Below are 7,682 nucleotides of genomic sequence, written 5' to 3' on the forward strand. Positions count from 1 at the left end.
GAGCGGACGTTTTCCGCTGCGAACACGGCCCCCTCCCGGACGCGCACCGCCCCCACTTCCCGGGGGGCCACCCCGAGCCCCTAGCTGGAGCCGCGTGCAGGGACAGTGAGAGGGCACCGGACGAAGAGCCCGGGTCAGCCGGGATAGACCGGACCCTTGGTGATCAGTTGTAAACAGCGCTCTTGGAACCAGCAACTGAGGTTGCCACATACTACGTAGGTTTTCACGGTGTCTAAGCCTTGGTGTTTGCAAACGTGGGTGCATTTTCATGCTCTTTCCCTTCGCAGCCTCCTTCCTGCAGTGTGCTCCTCGTCCTTGGTTAGAGAGTCAGATTGAAAAAAAAAATTAGAAGCAGAGTCTTTCCAAATAAAGAAAAATGACCATGGCATTTGCTTTCCGCCTCTGGCCCCCCTGTTGCCGTGACTCAGCCTGCTTTTGATGAATGGCTAGGGTGGGTGGAGGAGAGTTATAGTTCCTGTTGTGGATTTTCAGGAATCGCCAAAGTTGTCAAGCGTGCAGTTGGTTGTTAGTTTGGCCCCTACCAGCGGGCACTTTTTGGTGCTTAAGGGCAGGTGCAGATAGGAGTCTGGTGACAGACTGAGCCTGCAAGGTGGATGGCCCTGATGTTAGACAGATGCATGCTTCCTTACCAGGTGGGAGGCTGAGGCCTCTTTAACTTTTTCTCACACACAGAATCAGAGTTGATTGCTTCCCCCAGAACCCTGTCGGTCTCCCATATTTATCTAATTTTTAAAATCGGGGAGAGAAGGGAGGAAATAGATAACATTAAAACTCATGGAAAAACATCTTTTTAAAGGAAGCATTGCCAAATAGACTATTTCGGCCTTCAACCGGCATCTCTCATCTTGCAGGATGTATTGATTGATGTGTCAAAGTCCAGAGTTTCACTGTAATTAGTGAATGATTATAATTTATTACTTGGCCTGTTGTGTAAGAAGATTGTGACCTCCAAGACCCAAGAGTTCTTGTTATGATTTGTTGTAGTTTAACTGCTTCTTAAAATGAAACCCTTATATTTTCCATTCTCAATGAATTATCTTTTTCCCCTCTCCTGACCTTCAGAATTTAGAGATCATTCCATATTTCCATCATCCTTATCTGTAAAAATGTCATCATAATCAAAAGGCAGGCTTTGTAGTCAAATTGGAAACAAAGTGTGGTCAAGAATTGGTGCCATAAAGCTCTGGCAGCTTTGTGAACTGTGGTCCTATGTTTGTACCTGGCAGTGTTTATTGAAGGTTCAGGGTACTAGCGCTAGTTAGAGATGCTTAAACTTTGTCATGGAACATTGGGACTTGGGAAGGTCAACATTTGATGTGCTTTGGATTTCTCATGTTGCCAAGGACATTTTTAAGTTTTGTCTTTAGTATTACCAAGTCCAAGTTCTGGTGCTGTGTTGGTGTGTGGTGTTTTTAAGAGCATTTGCGCACAGTTTCCTAAGGATGGTGAACAGACCACTGAGCTTCATCATGGCTTCCCAATCTGCTTTATACAAAAAAGAAGAAGAAAGTGGGATGCTTAAAACCGATAAGGGAATGTATTGATTTATTCAGTAAATATCCATAGAACAGTTACTGGTTCTGCTGCCAGAACCAGTGCTAGGCTTGTGAGTTCAACTGAGGACAAGAAGGATGGACTCTTTAACCTTTAGGGAGATTGAGTTCTGGTTGATGCTAATTGTACAGTTCTTCTTGATGTGAGGGAACGATGGAATGATATATGTATTAACTTCCAATTAATAATAAAAATTTTTAAAAATGACTTGTTTGTGCTCTATAAAGATAGCATTACTACTCAACTGTATCTCATTGGGGCACTTTAAGAAATAAATAACATACTGTGTATGCTAGAAAGTTGCCTACAGTACAGTAATGTGTAAAACAGTAACTTGACCAAAACTGTCAGATGACTATTGCGGTAAAAAGCTAGCTGATCATGACTCTGGATTAAACGCTGACTTTCTCCTATAGAATTTCCAACAAGGAGGAATTTACTTCTTCTGAGAGTATATAAAGAATGGGAAGGAATTTTATGCCAAGTATCAAGAAAGCATTTAATAGTGAACTCTAATAATGTCACTACTTGTCCTGTCAAAAGGAAAGCTAGGTGGTACCCATGGAGAGCAAATACGATGGAGATAGCAATGTTTTGGGGTTTTTTTCTCTATGAATATCAGCAACCAAACCAAACCAAACCCCAGAACCAAAAGTCTCAAGCCTCATGCAGTCTGAATTTTTATCACCATCTCTTCAATTCATTATCTGTAATTACAGGCATGCTTCAGTTCATTTCAGTATTGTGCTATAACATCTTTAAGGGGACTCGACTAACTAACTTGCATTTATGCAATACTTAGAGGGTGCCCAGTATTATGTATGTGAAAAATAATAAGAAGAATGATGTAGTAAACATGTGAAGAATATGACTACTTGCATAAAACAATATATTAAAATGTCATGTTGAGAAATGTCAGTTATTTATTCGTCATAAAAACCAGTTAGTTTTTCTTCTGCCTTTCTGGCTCCGTGTTCCTTTCCATGCAGGGGTAAAAGGTCGGCGCTTTTGTGCCATTTCGGCCCCACCTTTGAGCTGTGTTTGAACAAGACTGTGCATAATGTCTGCCGGAGGCAGGTCTGCATAGTGGCCTGCTGATGGAGGTGCTGCATGGCTGAGGGGGTGGCCCTGTGATTGGATTCCACGGCAGTGTTTCAACAAGAATGACACACTTCTGTACATAGAAAGGAAGTGATACAAGAGTTCAGAGGTAAATGCGAAGCCAGGGTTTTACCTGGGATGCCAAGGGAAAGCCACAGTCATGCGGAAGCCCAAGGCAGGTGCTGCTGAGCGGGACTTCGTCTCAGGGGCCTGCCTGAGCCCTCCGGATGCCAAGCATACAGCAGGTCTGCAAGCTCTTAACGTTTTACCTTGAAAGGGAACTTGAGAATGACAGCCCCCCTCACATGGCTCATTTCAGTATCTTGAAACATAGTCCATGAAACTAGGAAGAATGTGCCCCCCCCCACGCCCCACCTTCTTAGGACTCAGAAACATCGGATTTCCAGTCAGAACTTAGACTAGATTTTATGAAATCTCGTTATTATCTAATCTCGTTGATGGAATTCCAGGTGAAGGAGAGGAACCTGGTGTTTTAGCCTCATGTACAGGTAGCTTACATTCCCATGAGGCTTTTGGAGGTACCCGAAACTAGCAGGGGACCTGCCCACCTTCATCTGCACTGTTGGGTTCTGCCAGGGGGCCCAAGATAGGGACTATTCTTGGGCATTACTTGGTGGGCAAGTATAGACATTGTGCCATTAATTCATTTATTAGCTAAATATTTATTGACAGCCAGCTATACACAAATCTCGGTGGATGGAAGATGCAGAAACCCAGAATCCAGAGGCCCGGACTTGACCCTGAGGACTTTGATTAACTCTTCGATCACGTGCTTCGTGCTTCGTCTGGGCCTTGGCTGTCCCACCTGTAAGATGGAGTTGGGCGTACAGATTCTCTTCGGCCTGGCACTCCTCATGGAGAACCCCGGCCTCTGTCATTGCGGACCAGGGTTCCCACGGCATTTGTCTGTGGTAGTGTGCTGTGGAGTCAGTTTGGACCCCTCCTGACCCTTCAGTACTGAGGAGCATGCCCACCCCGCAGGGCTGTCCTAGCCGGAATCTTTATGGGAACAGATACAGCTGGGTCTTTTCTCCCCTAGAGCCGTTGGTGGCATGAAACCACTAACATTGCCTCAACCAGGCTCCCTCAAGTGTCTCCCACCACAAACCAAACCCATTGTCGTGGGAGTGGTTCTGACTCCTGGAGGCCCACGGGACAGAATGGAACGGCTCCACCAGGTCGTCAGAGCTGTCATCTTTATGGAAGCACGTCTTTTGCTGGTGGGTTCAAAACACTGACTTTTTGGTTAGCGGCCCAGCGCTGTAACCACTGCGCTGTCAAGAATTTCCAGTGTCTCTCCTAGGCTCCAGGACCAAAGCCTTTCTTTCCACCCGCTCAGTTGCCGCACCTGTGCAGGAGGGGCATTCAGCGGAGCCCGTGTTCTGCATTTGCGTGAGTGCTTTGAACCGGGCTCTGCCCTTGTTGACCTTGCGGGTCATACAGCACTGGTGAGAGCGTGACGGCTATGGTGCTTGGAACTTTCCATTTTAGAGAAGCAGGAAGGCCTTTAAAAATGAACAATTAAGGTATACCTTCTTTTTTTTTCTAATCAATTTATTAGGGGCTCATACAACTCTTATCACAATCCATACATACATCAGTTGTGTAAAGCGCATGTATACCTTATTTCTGTTTGGGCTTAGATATCCTTTGATGGGTTTTGTCTTTAGTTCACATAAGCAAGAAACACCCCTGTCAGTGCCATGTCCCATGTGCATACGGTGTAGCCCCATCTGCGTGACAGGCAGAAGGCTTGTGCAGTCCACTCTGATGATAGATTCTAAGCACTTTTGTCTTCAGGACAAGACCAGTTAACCCAAGACGTCTTAGTGTAGGATTTGTTGTGATAAATGCCTGCCTAGTTTGCATTAAACATTTTTGAGAATTAACTGCTTCATCAGGTTTCCTCAGTACTTTCTTCGCAGGCGTATTTGGAATCTGTTGCTATCTGTGTAACAGTATTTGATACTCGCATACATCATATGATCAAAGGAAAGATGAGCCTTAGCAATTTAATTTTTTATTGAGTTTATGAATGTCAGGTTTTGGAGTCATCTGAGGAAGTGCTTTGGAATAGAATAGAACAGAATAGAATACACTGTCTGGGCCCCATAAGTTTCTAGGAGCACTGGTGGCATACTGCTCAGATGTTGGGCTGCTTACTACAAGTTCAGCAGTTTGAAACCACCAGTTGCTCCGTAGGAGAAAAATGAGGCTTTCTACTTCCATCAGGAGTTACAGTCTTGGAAACCCACAGGGGTAGTTTCACTGTTTTTCTATAGGGTCGCTGTGAGTCAGAATTTCTGAATTGATGAGGTGACAATGCATTTGGTTTGAGAATTGACTTTCTGATTCTAAGAGGTTGCCAACATTATGAGAGAGAACATTACACACTTGAAATGGCTTCGTTTCATGTAACACTCAACGTATTCTTTTGAAAGAGAGGGTCCCTCCCCCCTTCTCTTTTTATGTGATCGTTGTTTCCCCATCTTGGATCGATTGAAGAAGAAAATGAAAAGAAGAAGAAAAAAAAGACAAGAAGAGAGTATGGTCACACTAAGGCATTCTAGGTGTGTAGGGTGGTGGAGCCATTCGGAAGACTTCTTGCTTAGCAGAGAGGACATATCGTCACCAGACGGAGAAACGCTCTGTCTTTGCACAGGTACCACTGCAAGACTCTCAGGTTTGGGGAACGGGCATCAGTAACAGTCAGTGGTTAGTTGACCAGCTGAACCAATGGAGGGATCCCGCTGGGAACGTTCAGGTCAGGCCTTTTTATCTGGTGGAAAATAAGTCTGGTGGGAAAACTGCTCGACATCATCCAAGTCAAAGGGGAGTGGTGAGTCATTATCGCGTGGCCGTGGGTGAAGCCTCATTACAGATACTAGTGCTAGGGTGCTGTTTCTGGGTAAAGGACTTGATGCCCACCATCTGAGTCCGAGAGTCATTGATGGGTGAGTAGCAGATGTCCCACCTGCCAGGTGGTAGACACAGGTGTGGTTCTTGACCACCAGTTTATATCCGGAGACGCTTGTATATGTGCTGTGATTCTGAACAGTTTTCAGCAGAAATTCCAGGTTAAGGTAGAATAGAAAGAAAAGCCGGCTAATTTACTCTTGTCAATTAGCTATGAACATCCTATCGTTCGCAATGGTTTAATCCCTAAGGGATGGTGGTAAGGACCAGGCAGCATTTTGTTCCATTGTGCAAGTGGTTGATTTGAGTCAGGTAGGTTATAACAACAGCACTGAGGACTCAGACATAATCTAGAAGTTCCTTTGGAGACCACCGTAGGTCCTTCGAGGAAGATATAGAATACAGGTCCTCACAGCTGTCAACTCAATTCATAGGGACCCTGTAGCCTCATCTTTCTCCGGAGGAGTAGCTGGTGGGTTTGAACCACTGACCTGTGGTTAACAGTCCAGTGCTTACCTGACAGCATCACTCAGGCTCCTTCAGAATATAGGTAGATTTGGTTCAGTTTTGTTTTCTGTAAAGTAAAACTCAAACTCACTGCCATCAAGTTGTTGTCGACTCAGTGACGGTACAGGACAGGGTAGAACTGCCTCTGTAAGTTTCCAAGACTGTAACTCTTTGTGGGAGTAGAAAGCCTCATCTTTCTCCCTTGGAGTGGACTGGTGGTTTTGAACTGCCGACCCTTGTGGACCGAAGCCCAACATGTAACCATTACTTTACAGAAGGCCTCCTTCGGCAAGGTGGTAGGAGTTAAATAAGGAATGCTGGTGATTCGGTGGGTAAGCATTTGACTGCTAGCCAGAAACTCATGATTCAAACCACCAGCTCCTCTGCAGGAGAGAAGGCCTGGCGATCTGCTCCTGTTACGTTACAGCCCAGGAAACCCGATGGGGCCGTCGCCCTCTGTGAGGTGGCTATGATTCAGACTGTGAGTCCAAATGGACTCCGTGGCACACAACACCCACTATCGGAGGTAAATACAGAATCAGGAAAAGAGAGTGGGCCACTGCTGTGTTATGTGACCGCATCTATGGCACAGATGAGATTGAACTCTGAATGCACTGCAGGTCATAGATTTTTAAAAGTCAAACTGAACCCAGCTCACTGCCATCGAGTTGATTCTATATGAAAGTCACCCAATAGAACAGCATACAACTGCCCCTGTGGGGTTCTGAGACTGTAACACTACAGGAGCAGAGAGCTTCCCCTTTCTCCCATAGAGTGGCTGGTGGTTTCGAACTGCTGACTTTGCGGTTAGCTGCCTAATGCATAGTAACCCATTATGCCACCGGAGCTCTTTGGTTTTGAAACTAGTTTATATTGTAGTTGGAATTAGACTCCGAAATAACCTTCTGAGATTCAGTTTAGGGTTAACTATTGAAAGTTGTAAACGTGGCAAACAGAATCTCCCCAATGAAGTAACCTGTACTGGGAACAGAAGCTTATGTACACGCATGCTTATTGAATTGGCTTTCCGTTACAGTGAAAACTTGGGAGCAGCCAAACTATCCAACAATAGGGACACATTTAATTGAATTGAATATATTTACGCCCACATGTAAAAATAGTTAGCTTATACAATCAATATTTTTGAAAAATTAATGATGGGGAAAAAGAAGAGGATAGTTAAATGGGACCCCGTTTCTATTTTTAAATGTATGTACTTGTATAACATGATAAAATATTTTGTATGTTTTTCTTTATATGAAATCCAGGGTAGTTAAATCTGCAGAGTAAATAACTGGATTCATGGGTTTTTGGGTGTTATGGCAGGGGGAGTGGTGGGGAAACGGGGAGCTAATAATAATGAGTGCAAGAAAGAAGAAAATGTCCTGAATCGTGGTGATGTTGCACAACTCATTTTAATATGTTTAAACTATTGGATTGTCTAAAAACAATAGAGTTATAAGTCAATAAAACTGAAATTTTGTAAAGCTCTAAAAAAACACCAAAACACATCATTTGAATAGTGTTAGTGTGGTTATTCCCCTCATTGAAATATTTTTGCA

The 7,682-nt window shown here is 44.3% G+C and overlaps 1 protein-coding gene across 1 annotated transcript in view; it reads left to right on the forward strand.

The window, feature by feature from the left end:
• The first annotated feature begins 123 nt into the window (after nucleotides 1-123).
• The window catches only part of IRF2 (interferon regulatory factor 2), a 117,155-nt gene continuing 109,596 nt past the window's right edge, over nucleotides 124-7,682 (forward strand). The window contains exon 1 of the mRNA XM_045286747.1: nucleotides 124-215. The gene's annotated coding sequence lies outside the window, so the exon portion shown is untranslated. The remainder of the gene's footprint in view (nucleotides 216-7,682) is intronic.

Source organism: Echinops telfairi, unplaced genomic scaffold (assembly GCF_000313985.2).
Source record: "Echinops telfairi isolate 266 unplaced genomic scaffold, ASM31398v2 ScPeMD7_9;HRSCAF=40, whole genome shotgun sequence".
Lineage (NCBI taxonomy): Eukaryota > Metazoa > Chordata > Mammalia > Afrosoricida > Tenrecidae > Echinops > Echinops telfairi.